At 41.5% G+C, this 21,286-nt stretch overlaps 1 long non-coding RNA gene across 2 annotated transcripts in view; it reads left to right on the forward strand.

Annotated features, from left to right (window-relative positions):
- LOC127575401 (uncharacterized) overlaps positions 1-21,286 on the forward strand; it is a 161,413-nt gene that overhangs the window by 86,318 nt on the left and 53,809 nt on the right. Inside the window, exon 2 of one of the 2 annotated variants that reach the window (XR_007957050.1) lies at positions 17,964-18,013. The exons of the other annotated variant lie outside the window; for it this stretch is intronic. This is a non-coding gene — a long non-coding RNA (uncharacterized LOC127575401). The remainder of the gene's footprint in view (positions 1-17,963; positions 18,014-21,286) is intronic. 2 annotated transcript variants of the gene reach the window in all.

Consider the following 21,286-nt stretch of genomic DNA (forward strand, 5'->3'; position numbering starts at 1 on the left):
TTCTGTTTCAGTGAAGTTGGTTGGTAGATGCATTTTGGCCATAACTTTGGGGTGATTTCCCACACTCCACCGCAAAATAATGCAAGCAATCATTGACATCCATCAGAAAGAGCAGATGGAGCTTGTTTTACTAACATAGCCATGATAGGTCTGTAGGTGCATAGGAGAGTTCCAATAAACCCATGAAATCAACTGATAGACACATATCATGGAAAGTAGAACGTTTCCAGCCTCATGGTGAAAGTGCTGCTTTTGACAATCTGATGAAAAGAGAATAAAATATTAAATTAAAAACCCTATGGATCATTTCCAGCTTTCCTCCTAATGTGTCTCATAGAAGTTATCTCAAATGATTGCACATATAAGCTGTGGAATTCTGAGAGTTTTTTTCTCCCAAAGCAAATGCCTGGTCAGAAGATTCATAAAGGAACACCAAGTAATGCCTCTCTAAAAGCATTAATTCAGAGTTATTTTTAGAGCAATGCTTTAATGTAGTGACTATTGGAGGTTATTTTACTGAAATACACACTGTTTTCTCTCAACCACAATCTTCTTTCTTTGCGTCTTTCTGACTATGGTGGACACTATAAATTCCACTACAAGAGTGTGTATGAGGGAGCAAATTGATACCTTTAGCACCAAAACAAAAGGATACCATGAAACCAAATTCCAGGGTTATTAAAATTTGGATGTGAGCTTTAGCCCACTGTGCCTGTTTTACTGGCTATGGAGGATGTTAAAGCTCCCTTGGTGCCATTCAAAGAACAATGCAGAAGGCTTGCCAATATTCCTTTCACGAGAATCACAAGTCGAAAAGGCTGTGTGCTTCTGTAGCTCAGTGCTGCTTGCATGCTTTTGCTGCGCCCAAAATAACTGTTGTATTTGTCTCATCACAATCACTGCACTGCAAAATAGTTCAGTGTCTGAATTACCTGGGGACATCCTGAGGCATGCAATGAGGTGCTATATAAATGCAAGCTTTTTGTATTGTCTAACACTGAATTCATCAAGGAAACACTTCATTGGTTTGACAGAACAGATTTCAATGTTCAATTGCAATAAATCAATGTCCCGTGAATTCTCTTGAGAGCTTGACCCAGATAATATACTGTTATACAGTATGAAACCCATGTTGTCATGAAATGGAACAACATATATTCTAAACATTAACCCTAACTTCTTCGTAGATGTTGCCTTACCTACAGAATATTTCATGGATTTTCTGCTTATATTATATGATGACAAATACCAAGAGGGAATTAAAAAGAAACAAGGCAAATATTGAAATGTTGTTACCCAAATCAGGCTGGTAAATGCCTGAACAGGATGACTGGCATTTATTCATTTAAACAGAAGCAAGTGTGGGACTGCTAGACCTGGAGCAGGATGTGAGGTATCATTGATCTCACAGCAAATATAAGGCAGCAGATTAGAATCATAGAGTCATTGAGCAATACAGCATGGAAACAGGCCATTTGGCCCAACTCATCCATGACAACCAAGATGCCTGTCTAAGCTAGTCCCATCTACACGCATTTGGCCCATGTCCCTCTAAACTTTTCTTATCCATGTACCTGTCCAAATGTCTTTTAAATGTTATCATTGCACCTGCCTCAACCACCTCCTCTAGCAGCCCGTTCCATGTATGGACCACCCACTGCGTGAAGAAGTTGCCCCTTAGGTCCCTTTTAAATCCTTCCCCACTCACCTTAAACCTATGCCCTCTAATTTTTGATTCCCTTTCTCTGGGGAAAAAGACTGCATTCACCCTATCTATGCCCCGTATGATTTTATATACCTCCATAATGTCACCCCTCAGTCTCTTATGTTCTAAGGTATAAAGTCCTAGCCTACCCAACCTCTCCCTATAACTCAGGCCCTCGAGTCCTGGCAACATTCTTGGAAATCTTCTTTGCACTCTTTCCCACTTAGTGACATCTTTCCTATAGCAGGATGACAAAACTGTACACAGTACTCCAAATGAAGCCGAGCAACGTCTTGTACAACTGCAACATAATGTCCCAACTTCTCTACTCAATGCCCTGTCTGATGAAGACCAGCATGCCAAATGCCTACTTCACCATCCTGTCTACCTGTGACGCCACTTTCAGGGAACTATATACTTGTACTCCTGGGTCCAACAACACTTTCCAGGGCTCTGCTGTTCACTGTGAAAGTCCTACCCTGGTTTGACTGACCAAAATGGGACACCTTGCACTTATCTGAATTAAATTCCATTTGCTATTCCTCGTCCCAATTACCTAGCTGATCAAGATCCCCTTGTAATTTTTCATAGCATTATTCACTGTCTATGATACCACCCACTTTACTGTCATCTGCAAACTTTCTAATCATGCCTTGTACATTCTCATCCAAATCATTTATATAAATAATGAACCACAATGGGTCCAGTACTGATTCCTGTGGCACACCATTTGTCACAGGCCTCCAGCCTGAAAAACAGCCTTCTAACATCAGCCCCTGCTTCCTACCATCAAGTCAATTGTGCCTACACTTAGCTAGCTCTCCCTAGATCCCACGCGATCTAACAACCTTCCAGACTAGCCTTCCATGCAGGGCCTTGTCAAAGGTCTTGCTAAAGTTCATATCCACCACCCTGGCCTCATCTATCCTCTTGGTTACCTCTTTAAAAAACTCTAACAGTATTTTGAGACATGACTTCACATGCACAAAGCCTTGCTGACTATCCCTAAAGTCCTTGTTTATCCAAATGCTGCGAGATCCTGTCCTTCAGAATCCCCTCCAGTAACTTACCCACCACTGATGTCAGGCTAACTGGCCTGTAGTTCGCTGGCTCATGTTTGCTGCCCTTCTTAAATAACAGTACAACATTGGCCATCCTCCAGTCTTACAGAACTTCACCTGTGGCTAAAGATGACATAAGTATCTCTGCAAGGGCCTCTGCAATTTCTTCCCTAGCTTCCCACAAGGTTTGAGGATGCAATTGGTCAGGCCCTGGGAATTTATCCACTTTAATGTTACCAATACCTCATCATTGGTGTTAGGAGGCAAAAGGAAATTCCTGTTTTGAACAATTGATTTGGTTTAATGATTTTAATTATTTATGTGTTCTTAGCTGCTTTTAAGAACTTCATTTTTTTCTTTTTACATTTTTTCATCTTTTTAAGATGTTTTATTAGTTATTTCAATTTGAATGGTTTTGCGATTACAAAGAGATTTAAAGCTATTAACTTATGCTCACAGCTTTTACAATCTTTAGTGGTAGGGGAGGTGATGGTAGGAGTTACAGGTTTTCTGGTTGTTAATGCTCTCAGAGTAGCTTAAATCAGGACTTTCACACTGAACCATCACAGGCTCTGTCTCCGTTCATGGCTGTGGTCTGGGACACTTTGGACCAGTAACATTACTTTCTGCATGTAGACCTGATAAGACTTCAGGGGGTGATTCGGTGCAGAGGTCCCGGTCAACAAGATTTATTTATTTGTTTGCTGAGTCATGGTTTATCCAATGCCTTCAGAAGCCAAGCCGCAATAACATTAAGCACTCTCCTTTCACCAAGGAAGTTTGTCCAACATGATTTGCTGTCAATGCAATAAAAAACTGCAGATGCAGGAAATCTGAAATAAAAACATAACATTTGCTCATGAGGTCAGACAGCATCTGTGAAAAGAGAAACAGAGTTGACATTTCAGGTCTGAGACATTTCATCAGACAAGGTTTTAATTTGCCTTCACCAAGCCCATATTGGCTGTTATTTATTAATCAGAATCAGAATCAAATTTATGATCACTGACTTAGATGACGTGAAATTTGTTTTTCTGCAGCAGCAGTACAATGCAAGGACATAAACTTACCATAGATTATAAAAATAAATAAATGGTGCAAAAGAAAAAGGAATAATGATGTAGTGTTCATTGGTTCATGGACTGTTCAGAAACCTGATGGTGGAGGGGAAGAAGCTGTTTCTGAAACGTTGAGTGTGGGTCTTCAGACTCCTGTACCTCCTTCCTGATGGTAGTAATAAGAAGAGGGTATGTCCCGGATGGTGAGGGTCCTTAATGAGGGATGCTGCCTTCTTGAGGCACTGCCTTGTGAAGATGTCCTCGATGGTGGGGAGCGTTGTGCCCATGATGGAGCTGGCTGGGTCTACAACCCTCTGCGGCCTCTTTCGATCCTGTACATTGGAGCCTCCATACCAGGCAGTGATGCAACCAGTCAGAATGCTCTCCACTGTACATCTGTAGAAATTTTTAAGAATATTTGGTGACATACCAAATCTCCTCAAACTCCTAACGAAGTGGGGCCATTGGCATGCCTTTTATGTGATTGCATCAATGTGTTGGACCCAGGACAGATCCTCTGAGAGGTTGACATCCAGGAATTTGAAGCTGCTCACCCTTTCCACCACTCAACTTCCCCTTCCTGACGTCCACAATCAGTTCCTTGGTCTTGGTAAAACTGAGTGCAAGGTTGTAGTTGTGACACAGCTCAACCAGCCGATCTATCTCACTCCTCTCATTGTCTGAGATTCTATTAACAATGGTGAATGTATAGATGGCGTTTGAGCTGTGCTTAGCCACACAGTCATGAGTGTAGAGAGAGTAGAGCAGTGCACTAAGCACACATCCTTGAGGAGTGACTGTGTTGATTGTCAGCGAGGAGGAGATGTTACTACCGATCTGCACTGACTGTGGTCTCCCAATAAGGAAGACTAGGATCCAGTTGCAGAGGGAGGTACAGAGGCCCAGGTTTTGAAGCTTGGTGATTAGTACTGAGGGGATGATGGTGTTGAATGCCGAGCTGTAATAGATAAACAGCAGTCTGACGTATGTTTTGCTGTTGTCTAGGTGCTCCAAAGCTGAGTGGAGAGACTGTGAGATTGCATCTGTTGTGGCAGTAGGCGGTTGCAGTGGGTCCAGGTCTTTGCTCAGGCAGGAGTTAATTCCAGCCATAACCAACCTCTCGAAGCACTTCATCACAGTAGATGTGAGTGCTACCAGGCAATAGTCATTGAGGCAGCTCACCCTGCTCTTCTTTGGTATGATTGCTGCCCTTTTGAAACAGGTAGGAAACTCAGACGCAGTAATGAGAGGTTGAAGATGTCCTTGAATGCTCCAGCCAGTTGGTCAGCACATGTTGTGTAACAGATTCAGGGTTCTCGAGGGACGAGGACTCTGGACATAGTCTTTGGAGTTAAAATGATTTATTTATAAAAGACAAACGTGGGGACAGGATAACGGGAACAACACACACATACGCACACGCACACTGGGTGATCGTGCACACGGGGGGATCGCAACAAGGGTAAGATGCACACACACACACACAACAAACTGGGTACAAACAATCAAGGAAGAAATAATACGATGCCTGCCACCCCTTGACTCAGTGCAGGCACAGCCACACTACCGGGAATCTACTTTAGGACGCTCCTAACCCCGTGGAGGTGCACACTCTTACTAACGGTCTCTTCAGTGTTGTTTCACGATTCCTCGGAGCAATCAAGAGAGAGAGAACCACACACATCTGGAACTCTTTATAGTGCTGGAGGGCTGGGTGGTCCAGCCCAGGTAGTCCAAACAAACCAATGGCCCAAGGTCAGGTACAAAGGTGTTTACAGAGGCCAATGGTCAAGTGTGGACTAATGGGTGGGTGGAGCCAGACCTTGATTGACAGTGATGTGTCTTTTGACCAAGTGATCAGCGGTGTCACGTGACAGGCATGACCCTTCACAATATAGCACAGGTTTTCAATACCTGGCCAGGTAATCTGTATTTTTCTAAGTAATAATGAATGTTGTCTCAGACTACTATCTGTAAGAGTTCACCCACCATTAGTAACTGGCTGCTGTGACTAGATTTATCCCTCTCTCTCTTTACACTATCAAAGATGCTGCCTGTTGCATGAGATTGGACTGAGTCTGCCCTCTCAGGTGAACAGAAGAGATCTTATGGCATGATTTTGTTGAAGAGCAGGGGAGTTATCCCTCATGTCCTGACCTATATTTATCACTCAGTCAATGTTTCTGAGACAGATGACCTGGTCACTATCAGGTTGTTCTTTGGCAAATACATTTCCTCCTTTACAAGAGTGGGTGGCTTAGCAGTTAGCGTAATGCTATTACAGCACCAGCGATTGGGTTTCAATTCCCGCTGCTGTCTGTAAGGAGTCTGTACGTTCTCACTGTGATTGCACGGGCTTCCTCCAGGTGTTCCGGTTTCTTCCCACATTCCAAAGAAGCACTGATTAGTAGGTTAACATGGGTGTAATTGGGCAGCGCGGGCTCGTTGTGCCGGACGGGACTGTTCCTGTGCTGTATAAATAAAGTTCGAAAAAGTGAGGACGCTTTGAAAATACTTCACAGGGTGTTAAACATTTTGGATGCCCTGAAAGGGATGTGAACAACTGCATAACTGCATAACTGCAAATCTCTTGGTTTTCTTTAATTCATCAGAGTCTCCCTTGACTAGAAATTTTGATTCAATCTTAATCAACTCTACTAAGCACTTAATTAATGTTTTACTATTTTTATGTCCATTGGAAAAAATGAGTTAACTGTTAATCTATGTCTATATATTTTTCTCTGTATTTGTATATTCAGTTTGGTTCTGTGCCAGATATTATAAAAGCCTCCTTTTTGCCGAACTTCAATCTACATTTTTTGTCATCCAGAGAGCTCTAACCCTAGATGATTTATTTCCCCCTTCTGGGAATGTGTCTAACTTGTGTCCAAATTATCACTTCTTTGAAAGTCTTTAATAGAACATAGAATATTACAGCACAGTACAGACCCATCAGTCTACGATGTTGTGCCGACCTTTTAACCTACTCTAAAATTAATCTAACCATTCCCTCCCATTTCATTTTTCAATTACTTGTTTGTTTGCCAATCTTCAATTCCAGTCCACCTGGGCTGGGCTGCATATCAATGGTCTAAAATTAATTCTCCACTAGTTGAAAAAGGTGGTGGTTAAGATGTTGGATAAGTAACAAAGAGGCTTGAACAATGATCTGGAGACTTGGCAGGTGGGGAATCTGAATTCAAGTAATTATACAAATTTGCAACTGAAAGCTAATTTCAGAAGTGTTGACCAGGAAACTACCATATTGCTTAATAAGATAAACATCTGGTTCACTGATGGGCTTTAGGAAAGGAAATCTGCCATCCTAACTAGCTTTGGGCTGTATGGGAACCCACAGTTCGAGCAATGTGGTTTAGAACATAGAACATAGAAGATTACAGCACAGTACAGGCCCTTCAGCCCACAATGTTGTGTCAGCATTTTATCCTGCTCTGAGATCTATCTAACCCTTCCCTTCCACTTAGCCCTCTATTTCTCTGTCATTCATGTGTCTAAGAGTCCCTTAAATGTCCCTAACGTATCTTCCCCCACAACCTCTGCCGGCAGTGTGTTCCATGCACTCACCACCCTCTGTGTAAAAAACCTACCCCTGACATCCCCCTTAGATCTTCCTCCAATCACCTTGAAATTATGTCCCATTGTGTTAGCCATTGTCACACTGGGAAAAAGTCTCTGACTGTCCACTCGATCTATGCCCCTTATCATCTTATACACCTCTATCAAGTCGCCTCTCATCCTCCTTGTCTCCAAAGTGAAAAGCCCCAGCTCACCCAACCTATCCTCATAAGACATGCTCTCCAGTCCAGGCAGCATCCTGGTAAATCTCCTCTGCACTCTCTCTAAAGTTTTAGCTAAAGCTCTCTAAACGCTTAACTTCTTCCTGACATGGCCAGCAAGTCATTCAGTTTAAGGACAACTAAGGACAAACAAAATATTTTGGTCCAGCCAATAATACTCAGATCCCAAGAACCCAAATGTAAGTATCAAAACGGTTTGATTGTTCTTTCATGATGACTCTCTTAGCCAAATGGTATTGTAATCACAGTTTCCAAAATCTTCACAAAAGACCTGGTCAGTGACTTCAGGAAGGGGGGGGGGGGGGCAGTGCATACACTCCTGTTTATATCCTGTTTGAGGTTGAGAGGGTTTAGAGCTTCAAGTTTCTTGCAGTGAACATCACCAATAGCATGTCCTGGTCCAACCATGTTGACGCCACGGCCAAGAATGCTCACCAGAACCTCCACTTCCTCAGGAGGCTAAAGAAATTTGACATGTTCCCTTTGGCCCTCACTAATTTTTATCAATACACCATAGAAAGCATCCTATCTGGATGCAACATAGCCTGGTATGGTGACTGCTCTGCTCGGGACCGCAAGACACCGCAGAGAGTTTTGGACACAGCTCAGCACATCACAGAAACTAGCCTCCCCTCCATGCACTCTGTTTACACTTTTTGCTGCCTCAGTAAAGCAGCCAACATAATCAAAGACCCCACCCACCCCAAACCTTCCCTCTTCTCCCCCCTCCCATCAGGCAGAAAATGCAACAGCCTGAAAGCACATACCACCAGGCCTAAGAACAGCTTCTATCCTGCTGTTATAAGATTATTGAATGGTTCCTTATTATGATAAAATAGACTCTTGACCTCACAATCTACCTCGTTATGGCTTTACACCTTAATGTCTGCCTGCACTGCACTTTCTCTGTAACTGTAACACTTTATTGTGCATTCTGTTATTGTTTTCCTTTGTACTAGCTCAATGTACTGTTGCAATGAAATGATCTGTAGGGATGGCATGCAAGACAAAGTTTTTCACTGTACCTTGGTACATGTGACAATAATAAACCAATTTACCTACTTTGAAACATGCCCCGTTGTCCTACTTAATTTTCCTGATCTGGACCAATCTTTATTGGACTAGAAACACACTAATTGTCTTAGAATTCCTCTTCCTCTTTTCTCTTTTCTCAGTCTATCTCAATGGAGTTTTTTTTTAAATCTCTATCATAACTAAATAGTACTTCTTGATTCTTTATGAAATTTGCTACAAATTTGGGCCTCTATCTCCTTCCAGAAGAGGAACAATAAAATAAAAATATAAAAGGAACAAAAAGAACAATATGTTCAGAAATAGCTATCGACTTCATGATAGAGCACTTTAAGCAGGCTCAAATTGTGCTTCAGATTAACAGCACATTCTAACAACCTTGGATTTATAGAATAGGTTGACAACATGGGGTGTTGTCACTGTTAATGCAATTGAATTGCAAGCACAACCATATGATTTGATTGAAGCAAAGTTTAACATAATTAATTCAAAACCATCAGATAAATCAAACTCCAATACAAAACTCAGCCATACATTAGTGTGTAAAATGGATTGAAACCTGGTGTAAAAAATCTCTGCCCATTTTATCAATCAATTGTCCCATTTTCTACAAATGAATAAAAAGTGCTATTTGTTCTAAGTCTGACTTAGTGCTTTCTCCTGACAACAGATGAATAGGCTGGGAACAAAGGCATAACCATCCTGATGCTAAACAGAGTGTCCTTTGGATTCACTTTACATCTGCTAAAGTCGTTATTTCTAAGGAGAGACAATTCAAGTGAAGAGATCTGTATTTCAAATTTTAAGATCTCATTCCCTTACAAGCTGAAACATTGATTCATTGATCTTTAATTCATGTAAAGCTTTCTCTATTCTATACTCCTTTGTGAGAACCATTAACTGAAAAAGCAGCAGCTATGCACTGAATGCTGCATGCAGTATGGTTTCTTTTCTTTTAGTCATTTTGGATGATTCCTAATTGTCATCATTGTTACAAGTTTCTTCGAATGGATTTTTAGTTCTGCCTTGGCCCTATCTACCTAAATGGACTGGTAATAGATGCTCATTAATAGTTGTGCACCCAAGAGAATGTAAGGAGAATTGAAGCCTGTTACCAACTGCTTTCCTTCTTATGTGGAACAGGAATGAAAATAAGTTGATCTGGTGAGGTATTCCATCAGAAAAAAATGAATCTAATGCTCTCTTACAGCTTCTGATTGTCTGCTTGGCACAGCTTAGCAGTTCCCCCCGGCACAAGGGATTTCCTCAATTAATTTTCTTGACAGTTATATCCAGTTATTATTTCTTTGCTTCCTCTTCACCATCAATAACTATAGGGTTTAATCTTCCACATTCTCAATATCTTCATCATGTCACCATTTGCAGCCTTCAAAAGCCTTTCAAATATGTGCTGATTTTTGTCTAATCTCCCTTCTCCCTTGTGGGAGGTATCTGCCCATCAACATCTGGAGTCGGAAGCAGCATGTGAAGTGACCTGGAACATGTGGAGCAGGGCGGATACTGCACTTGTTGTTATAGCCATTCACAAGATCACAAGATAAGGGAGCAGAAGCAGGCCATTCGGCCCATCGAGTCTGCTCCAAGGAAAAGGGAAAAAGAAATGGGGTGGGAAAAAAAAGAGAGAAAAAAAAATAGCCATTGTGGTGTTAGTTTCACAGGTTTGCATTAGAAGATTTCTGAATGTATGGTGAGGGTAATAACAGCTTCTGTTTCTATATAATTCACAGAAATCTGTTGTATCACAGCTCAAATGATTGATTGCAAAATAAGAAGCAGGAGTCACACAAGTCAACAGTACGTGAAGATCAAAATAAAAGTGCTGATGCGGGAAATCCAAAATAAAGACAGGACTTGCTGGAAACATTCAACAGATCAGGCAGCTTCTGTGGAAAGAGAGTCCAGTGATCTGGAATATTAACTGCTTCTCTTTCCACAGATGGTGCCTTACATGTTGAGTGTTTCCAGCATTTTCTGTTTTTATTTCACACAAATCAAGTTTATATTGGATTTGTTCAATATCACTCCCAGATAATTTATGGAGTTATAGAACCCTAGAGTGATGGAGTCTTACAGCACCGAAACAGGTCCTTCAGCCTGACTCATCCGTGCTGACCAAGGTGCCTATGTTAGCGAATCCCATTTTCCTGCATTTGGCCCATATCCCTCTATTCCTTTCCTATCATGTAACTCCCCAAATGTTTTTTAAACACTGTGATTGTACCTGCCTCTAGCCCTCCTCTGTCCGCTTGTTCCATGTAGTCATCACCCGCTGTGTGGAAAAACTTGTCTCTCGTATATCCTTTAAGTCTTTCCCCTTTCACCTAAACCTATGCCTCTAGTTTTAGGACTTCCCTACCCTGTGAAAAAACTGTGACTCTCTACCTTATCCATGCCCTTCATAATTTTACAAACCTCAGCCTTCTGCGCTCCTGTGAGAACAATCCTGGCTATCTACTCTCTCCTTGTAACTAAAGCCCTCCATTTCAGGCAACATCCTGCTGAATGTCTTCTGCACTCTTTCTAGTGTTACCACATCCTTTGTATAGTGTGGTGACCAGAAATGTACATAATATTTCAAGTGTGGCCTAACCAATGTCTCGTACAGTTGCAACATGATATCCCAACTCTTCTACTCAATACCCCTGTCTATGAAGGCAAACGAGCTAAATCCCTTCTTCATCTGGGAGTCAAGGACTTGCACCCCAAGGTACCTCTGTACATCAATGCTTCTGAGGTCCCTGATGTTTATTGTATATGTCTGGCCAGTATTAGATGACCCGAAATTCAATGCCTCACACTTGTCTGGATTAAATTCCATCTGCCACTATTCTGCCCAGCTTTCCAGCGGATCTGTGTCCCTCTGTACTGTTAGGCAACCATCCTCACTATCTAGAACTCCACCAACTTTTCTGCCGTCAGTAAAGTTACTTATCAGACCACAGACACTCTCATTCAACTCATTTATATATATGACAAAAAGCAAAGGTCCCTGCACTGATCCTTGCAGTACACCACTGGTTACAGACTTCCAGTCAGAAAAAACAACCCCCCACCCCACCAATACCCTCTGCCTCCTATGACCAAGCCAGTTTTGGATCCAAAACACCTTGGATCCCATGTGCCCTAACCTTCTGAAGCAGCCTGTGATGCAGGACTTTGTCAAATGCTTTGCTAAAGTCCATGTATACCACATCTATTGCATTGTCTCATGGCAATCTCTTTAACAAACTCAGTCAGATTTGTGAGGCAGGGTTTCCCATGCACTGAAACCATGCTGACTCCCTTTAATCAGTCTCTGCCTTTCCAAGTGATCATAAGTCCTACCCCTAAGAATTTGTTTTCATTAGTTTCCCTACTACTGACATAAGGCTTACCAGCCTGTAGTTTTCCGACAGCCCTTTTTGAATATGGGAACAACATTAGCTGCACTCCAATCTTCTGGTACCTCACCCATAGCTAAAGGTGATGCAAAAATCTCCCTCAGAGCATTCCCCCCCCCCCCCCCATCTCCTCCCTTACTTCCCATCACACCCTGACTACACTTTAATCCTGTTGTTTGATCTCCTAGTAGTGATGTGAAGCACAGGATATCCACACCTCCCTGAGATAGCTTGCCTATATAAGGTGGGTGGTAACAGTGGGTTCTACAAGCATTTTCTGGGTCCCCCAGCTGCAGCAGGGATTTCTTTGCTTTCCTCCCGGGCGTAGAAGAGTGCTTCTTTCTCTTGTCAACAGCACAGAGAAAGGGAAAAGAATCTTACTTCATTTGTCCTGGTCTGTGGCTGATTTTTCACTGGTCTAGTCCACCACAGTAGGAAGACTGCATTACTGCAGTTAATATTGCATTTAGGTCACAATGACAAGATTGGCTCCCAAAACCTACACATGAAAACAGAAATTTCTAACATGTATTCTTGTAGCCTGCTCAAAGCCAAGTGATTAGAGTCATATTAATTGCCTGACTTTCTGGTTTCTACTGGTTTGTTCAAGGTAAAATGAGAATCTTGATAGTTCTATACTTGATAGGTTGAATGTCTGCTTTCTGTACTTCTACAGTTCAACAACCTTGACTCAATGATTCTCGGAGTGAGGACTGGGAAGGGAAGTTTGATTCGACTCAATGACTCAGGTGCTGAAAAAACTGCTGGGATCCGATTGTGTCAGTACTGAAAGATTCTGCAGTTTGGCTGGTGATGATAACATTAAATATCTCACCCACAGGAGACAGCACTTGATCACAATTAACAGGGGCAGAGAAAGGGAAATCCAGCCAAGTTCCCTGCTTTCAATCGCTAATGTGTGACCTCCCTCCTGCCCCCAACCCACCAGCTGAAGAGCAATGTGAAGAATGTTTGTTGTCTTCTTCAGTTAAGTCCTTGCCAGCTATTAGAGTTCACCCAAAAATAAGAGCCCCTTTGATGATCTAGTAATCAGGTTATTGACTGTGATAGTATTGTATCTCATTCCGGTTATCTGATCATTGAAAATACGTGACTCAGTTCCATTCAGAATTTGAATATGGGTTTGAATGTTTGGAAGAATTATTCTTGGCACTTTGAAAAGTTCCAAATAAGAACACCATCTCAACATCTTAAGATTAACATTGATTTAATCTTTATATGTGATGAACAAACCTCTATGGTATTTGCTGAAAATGTCCAGCAATATGAAATCCTCATTCTGGATTGAAGGGCTTGAATGATCAGAAGAGATTGGATAGGCTACGTCTTTTTTCCCTGGAGTGAAGGTGGCTGAGAGGTGACATGAAAGAGGTACAGAAAATGATGGGAGGCATAGATAGGATAGATAGCCAATGTCTGTTTCCTATGGTAGGGATGTCTAAAACTAGAGAGTATTGTTTTAAGGTGAGAGGGAAGAGGTTTAAAGGGGATCTGCCAAGGTATTTTTTTCACACAAGTAGTAGTTGGTATTTGGGTTGAGCTGCTAGAGGAGATGGTGGAGGCAAGAACAGCAACAATATTTAAAAGGCATCTTGACAGGTACTTGAATAAGCAGGGCATAGAGGGAAATTGAATTAATGCAGGCAAGTGGGATAAGTAGAGATAGGCATGATGGTTGGCACAGATGTAATGGGCTGAAGAGCCTGTTACTATGCTGTTCAACTCTATGATTCTATGATCCAGCACCATAACATGTCATATACGTAGGATTTCCTAATCACCAGCTTATGATTATCATTTGCTTTCTGTTCAATGAGATAATAATCATGGCCTTACAAGTGCAGAAATAGAAGACATCAGTCGAAATGAGTGCTCTGTGGCTCCACAGCAAAGCCCGTGCAATGCTCTATGCCTGATTTGCACAGATTTGGACAACCAATTCTGCTGTGGAATTAGTTTAGAATTAGCTCATTTGGAAACGAGTTCCTTCAGTCAGTTTCGGGTAGTCCCCCTTCATTTCTTCAGTCAAGTTACCGTTCTAGGTACAATTTATAACAGCACTATTTCTTGCTCCGTTGCACTTTGAGGCAATTGGCTCTTGCAAGATGAGAATGAACAGCCTGAAGCAATGGTATCATCACATGGTCTCCCATACTCCGCTCACTTGCAGCATCATATGTCAGAACACCAAAAAACACTCTCCTCTTAAAAATGATATGACTTTTTGAGATTGTGTCATGAAATTTCCTTCAGACTCCATGCAGGAATACAGAGCTTGCAATATATATTTATAATTTAGAGGCTGGACAAACTTGGGCTCTTTTCTCTGGAGCGGTGGAGGCTGTTGGAAGTGTATAAAATGATGAGGGGCAAAGATAAGGTGGACAAGCAATATCTTTTTCCCATTGTGGAGTGATCCAGTACCAGAGGGAATGCATTTAAGGTGAGGAGGGGGTACATTTTTTACTGAGAGAGTGGTGGATGCCTGGAATGTGTTGCCTGATAGGGTGGTGGAGGCAAACTCATTGGGGGCTTTTAAGAGGGTCTTGGATGGACACATGAATGAGAGGAAAATAGAGGGATATGGACATTCTGTAGGTAGGAGGGAATAGCTATGTTGGCACAACATTGTGGGCCGAAGGGCCTGTTCTGTGCTGTCCTGTTCTATGTTCTATAATGCTATTACAAGACACTCTTCCGCATTGACATTGTGCAAAGATTGGAACACAGCTAAATTCTTTTTTTGGAGTACTGTTAAAGGGTAACACTGCACACTGATGTGTGGGAAGTAAATAAAGGCACTGTATGCATACTATAAATCATCTTGGCAAGAAAATAACAAAGAACACCCCAGGCCAGTTTCTAAAAAAGCATAAATATATTCATTGAAGAAACTGAGGTGCAATGTTATTTGGTTTCTTAATTTAAAATATATTTACAGGGACTGCCATTTGTGGAAGTAATTGGAGATGAAGCTGTTGTTGAATGTAGTTGTATTTTGTTCAGCATCATTAACAAACTCAGTGAAAGTAGCTCCCCACCAAATGCGGGCTTTGACCTTCTATGGACAATTACATGCAAGTCCTGGTTTGTTCTTCCCTTCCATTCCAATTTTCTCCCTCATTTGAAGGTGTTCGGTTCAAGCTGAGTTTTAGTTCCTTGGTGTTTTGCATTTTAGCTGTCGATCTATTATTCATCCATGCAATTTAACAGTGAGTGTTGCAAGGATATTTGAGTACAGTGGGAAGTGAGACTGGTCGATGGCATTGCAGCTGATTCTAGTGTTGCCTCAGATGAAATCCATGCACGTATTTTATGACATTGGATGCTAACTTCACTTTCTTAGAAGGTTAAGGAGGTTCAGCATGTCACTGAACACTCTAACAAACTTCGACAGGTGTACTGTTGAAAGTATCCTGACTGGTTGCATCATAGTCTGGTATGGCAAGTGAAATTTGCAGAAACGTAAGAAGCTGCAAAGGTTAGTGGACTCAGCCCAATACATCACGGGCACAGCCATCGAAAGTATCTACATGGGGCGCTGCCTCAAGTAGGCAACATCTATCATCAAAAATCCCCACCACCCAGGCCATGCCATCTTCTCGCAGCTACCATCAGGCGGAAGGTACAGAAGCCTGATGTTCCATAGCACCAGGTTCAAGAACAGTCACTTCCTTGAACCATTCTGTTCTTGAACCAACCGCACGAACCAAATCACTACCTCAGTATTAGCAACAATATGACAATAGGACCACTTTGACCACTTTGCAATACAATGGACTTTGTTTTATTTTGTTTTGATGGTGCTGGAGCATGGCAACTTGTTGCAAGCTGCTCTCTGCAGAACCACTCATTACTTCTCTTATAATCATTCTACTCTTTTAAATCTCCCTCAATGCACTGTGTAATGAATTGATCTTTTTTAATTTTATTTACAGCGTGGCAACAGGACCTTCCGGCCCGACGAGTCCGCACAGCCCATTTTAAACCCATATTAACCTACCCGTACGTCTTTAGAATGTGGGGAGGAATCCAAGCAGACACGGGAGAACGTACAAGCTCCTTACAGACAGCGACGGGAATCGAACCCTGATCGCTGGTGTTGTAATAGCATTGCGCTAACCACTACGCTACCGTGCCGCCCTGTTTCTCTTTCCACAGATGCTGTCTGACTTGCTGCATGTTTCCAGCATTCTCTGTTTTCATTCAAGGTACTGACCGTAATAAATGTAACAAAAAGCTGTCTCAAAACCACAGTGTGTCATACCGTGTATGAACTGGATTAGAGCGTATGGAATATGAGGAGAGGCTTAAGGTGCTAGGGCTTTATTCGCTGGAAAGGAGGAGGATGAGAGGAGACATGATAGAGGTATATAAAATATTGAGAGGAATAGATAGAGTAGACAGTTAGCGCCTCCTTCCCAGGGCACCAATGCTCAAGACAAGAGGGCATGGCTTTAAGGTTATGGGTGGGAGGTTCAGGGGAGATGTCAGGGGGAGGTTTTTCACCCAGAGAGTGGTTGGTGCATGGAATGCACTGCCTGGGGTGGTGGTGGAGGCAGATACATTGGACAGGTTCAAGAGTTTGTTGGATAGGCATGTGGAGGAATGTGAGATAGAGGGGTATGCGGGAGGAAAGAGTTAGATAGTGTGAGGGTAGTTTGATGGACGGCACAACATGGTGGGCCGAAGGGGCTGTTTTGTGCTGTATGGTTCTATGGTTCTATGGCATAATCAATATGCAAGACAAGTTTTTCACTGTACCTTGGTGCATGTGACAATAATAAACCAATTCCAATTCTTTCTTGTAACACATGTGTATAATTTATTTCCAATTTATGTTTTTCATGTGAATGCTGCTTATCTGATGCTATGTGCTTGTGATGCTGCTGCAAGTAAGTTTTTCACTGCAACTGTGCATACATGTATTTGTGCATGTGACAATAAACCCAACTTTGACTTTGACTGACTATTTGCAGAAGCATGACGCCTTTCCCTTTCTCTAACACAGAGAAGCTAAGGCTAATTGTAGCATCCTAACTGCCATCATGGCTAAAAATGCTAATTTAAATTAAGGTCCATATACAAATTTTGTAGTGACCATGTTCTAAACAATAACAGTATTTAAATGTCTCTGGCATCAGCAAGAATTAAAAACTATTAAAATCGATGTGAATAAAAAAATAAAAACATTGAAAAGTTAAGAAATAAAAATAGTTAATAAAAACACATTAACATATTGCAAATGATTAAGCACATGAAACTAATGTAAAATAATTAAATTTAATAACTTCCCTATTCTGCAGGGCAAGAATTCCCAGTAAAAAGAGTCCAGATGAAGGATCTCGATCTGAATCAGAATCAGGTTTATTGTCACCGACATATGTCGTAAAAATTGTTGTTTTGCTGCAGCACTACAGTGTAAGACATAAACGTTACTCCAAATTACAAAATAAATAAATAGTGCAAGAAAAAAAAGGAATAATGAGGTAGTTTTCATGGGTTCATGGACCATTCAGAAATCTGATGGCGGAGGGGAAGAAGCTGTTCCTAGGTCGTTGAGTGTGACTTCAGGCTCCTGTACCCCTTCCCCAATGGTAGTATGGAGAAGAGGGCATGTCCTGGATGATGAGGGTCCTTAGTGACGGATACCTGAACCATCGACAGTCCATTTTCCTGCATGGATGCTGCTTGACTTGTTGAATTCCTCCAGGTTTTTGTGGGTTGTTCCAGACTCCAGCATCAGCAGACACCAGACTGTCTGAAATAAAAATTGAAAATGCTGGAAATGTGCAGTAGATCAGGCAGCATCTGTTCTGATGAAGGGTCTTTGACCTGAAATGTTAACACTGTTTCTCTTTCCACAGATGCTGTCTGACTTGCTGCGTGTTTCCAGCATTCTCTGTTTTCATTCAAGGTACTGACCGTAATAAATGTAACAAAAAGCCGTCTCAAAACCACAGTATGTCAACTTGGCTCAATAAGAAGCTCACTTAGTGAATAAATCCCACTGTCAGACTGAAGCATTTAGTTCACACCAATTCATCGGGAGGAACTACCCATTCCAGAGGTGCTACTTTGACGATATGTGGAACTGAATTCCTGTGAATGTTAGATATCTGCTACTTGGAAAATATTTCTCTTTCAGCCAACATCACCGACTCCCAGATTAATCATGTGCTCCTGTTGTGAGTAAAATAGCTGTCAACTTGCCTACATCACAACAGGGACATGTCCTTGCTCCCTGCTGTCTAGGGAAATTGCTTCCCCCACCGCCAAAAAAGCCAGGAGAAAAGTATAAACTAATCATTCATCATAGCAACCTTGCTGCATGCTGGACAGCCATTCTATTCACTCACATAGTGACAATTGCTATACTTCAAGGTAATCTGTTGCATTAACACAGCTTTATGATCTTTTTGGATGTGACAAGGAACTGAAAAAATAGATTCCCACAGTTTATTACATGCGATGAATTCCTTAAACCTGTGAACAAGGAAAAAGAAACAAAGGACTGCAGATGCTGGAATCTAGGAGGAACTCAGCAGGCCAGGAAGCGTCTGTGGAGAAAAGCAGGCGGTCAACATTTCAGGTCAGGTCTTGAGGAAGGGTCCCTGGCCTGGCCTGCTGAGTTCCTCCAGCATCATCGTGTTTTTCATCTTGTGAGCAAGGAAAGTGCTTACAGGTTTGTAGCACCAAAAAATGAAGGAAACTTTCATCATTATGTTTTAGCAAGGCTTCAAACAAATGCTAATCAAAATAAAAACCGCAGGTATCGGAAATCTGAAATAAAAACAGAAAATCTGGAAAAACTCAGCAGGTCAGACAGTATCTGTGGAAAGAGAAACAGTTAACACGTCAGGTCGAAGACCTTCATCAAGAAATACTGGCTTCTGCAGATCTACTGCACCAGTATTTGCAATTTCCAAAGCAAGTAGCAACCATGTCTGCAGCTTTTCTCATTAAGAAAACTTTCATAATATTAGTTTCCCAGCACGATGTGTGACGGGCTTGCATCTCATATGAAGCTGATAGACGTTGGTCAAGTATCCTTTAACTAGAACCATTTATGACCTTCAGGCAGAAGCAATGTTCAATCTGGGTGGATAAAACTCAGTTTTTATTGAGGAGTTCCTCGAAATAAAAGCAATTTAAATTTTTAGCATTAACAAAATAGACATACTAAAGGAAAATTGGTTTAAAGGCAAGGGTAGGTTTAGAGAAATTCAGTGACAAAGCATTTTTTATAAACAATCAGAGAAAATTGATGATGCAAGTGGAGGCCTTTGACTCACTATTTCTTTGCCTATCATGAAGCCAAATCCCTCCTTCCAAAACTAGATCTATTGCCCAGCAGATCATGGCTCTTCAAGTGTGCATCCAAATAGGTTTTAAATGTTCAGAGGGCTTCTGCCTCCCTCGTCCTTTCAGGCAGGAATTCCAAACCCTCACACCCTTTGGGTAAAATATTTTTTTCCTCAGACAAAAAAGTTTGATGTGTTGGTAACTGCTCCAATATTGACATTTGGTCTCACCCTATAAGAGATACTCCCTTTGTTCTGCATATCCCACCTACACGTTCTCTCCTGAGAACTAACCTATACATTCCTCTTTTCCACTTCTGATGAAAGGTTCCTGACCCAAAATGGTAACTGATTCACCTTCAATGAAATGTACCTGACCTGCTGAGTGTTTCTAGCATTTTCTGTTTGTGTCTTATTGGTTTATAGATTATGGGGGAGGTGAAGAAAACAATTACTTTAAAGCTTTGCTACTGGTTTTTGACACTCTCCTAAAGGGAAATGGCCTTTTCTATTTATCTCGGCCCCTCCTAAAATTGAACATCACTGAACAATAAGATAAACACAAAACTAAAAAAAGAATGACAGCCCACAATTATTTATAAGTTCACAGACTCTGCTTTTATGTACTCAGTGACAGATCCAAAAAGAATGTAATATAAGCTCCCAAGCCTGCTGTCAAGTTTTGTGGACCGCTTTGCAAATGCTGTTTAAAAATAGTCTAAAGTAGAACATGATATTATGAAGAAATAATCTTTTGACTGACATATAAATTAGTTGATGCAAAAATATTGCAACCTTTGTTTTAAATGCATGCATTCGGTTGATGCTGTTTCTGTAACAGTGATGAAAGAGATATTAAGTTTGTACAATTTGCTGCATTCATTTAGAGTATAAAAGGTGTTCTAGACACATATTTTAATAGCTTTATAATTAGTTTCCTCTGAATTAGGAACCACTAGGCTCTTATTTTGTTTCATTGAATATTTTGGGTGTTGTTTGGTTCTTCTCTTTAAGCTAAAATTTGATTGTTGCTTCTCAAGTGTGTGAGTGCATTAAATTCAGTCAAAATGCTGTTTAATTGTTTTATTTATGAGGTGAGGCGATTGTTGGCAGGACCAACATTTATTTCCAATCCCTGACTGCCCTCAAGAAGGAAAGGGTGAGCAGCCTTCTTGAACTGTTGTAGTTCCTATGGTGAAGGTAGTTCCACAGGGCTATTCGATAGAAAGTTTCAAGAACTGGACCATCTTAGAATGAGGGAATAGCAACACATTTTCAAATCAGTATAGCAATTTTCAAGTGGCGCTCTTATGAGCCTTTGGCTGCAGAGAAATTATATCTGTGAGGTGCTGAGAATAAAACACATAGATACACAAATTGCATAGTGCACACTGCAACCATGGTTTGCTGGTGATGGGGGGAGTATATGTTTAAGTAAAATGCTTTGTTTTGAATGCTGAGTGGTTTCTTGACTGCTGTTGGGCTCATCTAGGCAAATGGAGACTGTAGATAGATAAGATATCTTTATTAGTCACATGTACATCGAAACACACAGTGAAATGCATCTTTTGCGTAGAGTGTTCCGGGGGCAGCCCGCAAGTGTCGCCACGCTTCCAGCACCAACATAGCATGCCCACATCTTCCTAACCCGTACGTCTTTGTTCTGCTACACCTTGACTACTGCCTTGCGAATGATGGTCTGTGTGACTCAGTGCAGAACACATGACCTCCGACTTGTTAACCAAGCACACCAATAGTAGGGGTGACTTAGTTAAGTTTCCAGTCAGTAATGATCACCAGGTTGTTGATTTTGTTGTTGCAAGTCAAGGAGAATTAGAATTCTTAGAATTTTTTTTCAGCACGGTAACAGGCCTTTCCGGCCCAAC

The sequence above is a fragment of the Pristis pectinata genome, chromosome 10 (genome assembly GCF_009764475.1).
Source record: "Pristis pectinata isolate sPriPec2 chromosome 10, sPriPec2.1.pri, whole genome shotgun sequence".
Classification (NCBI taxonomy): Eukaryota; Metazoa; Chordata; class Chondrichthyes; order Rhinopristiformes; family Pristidae; genus Pristis; species Pristis pectinata.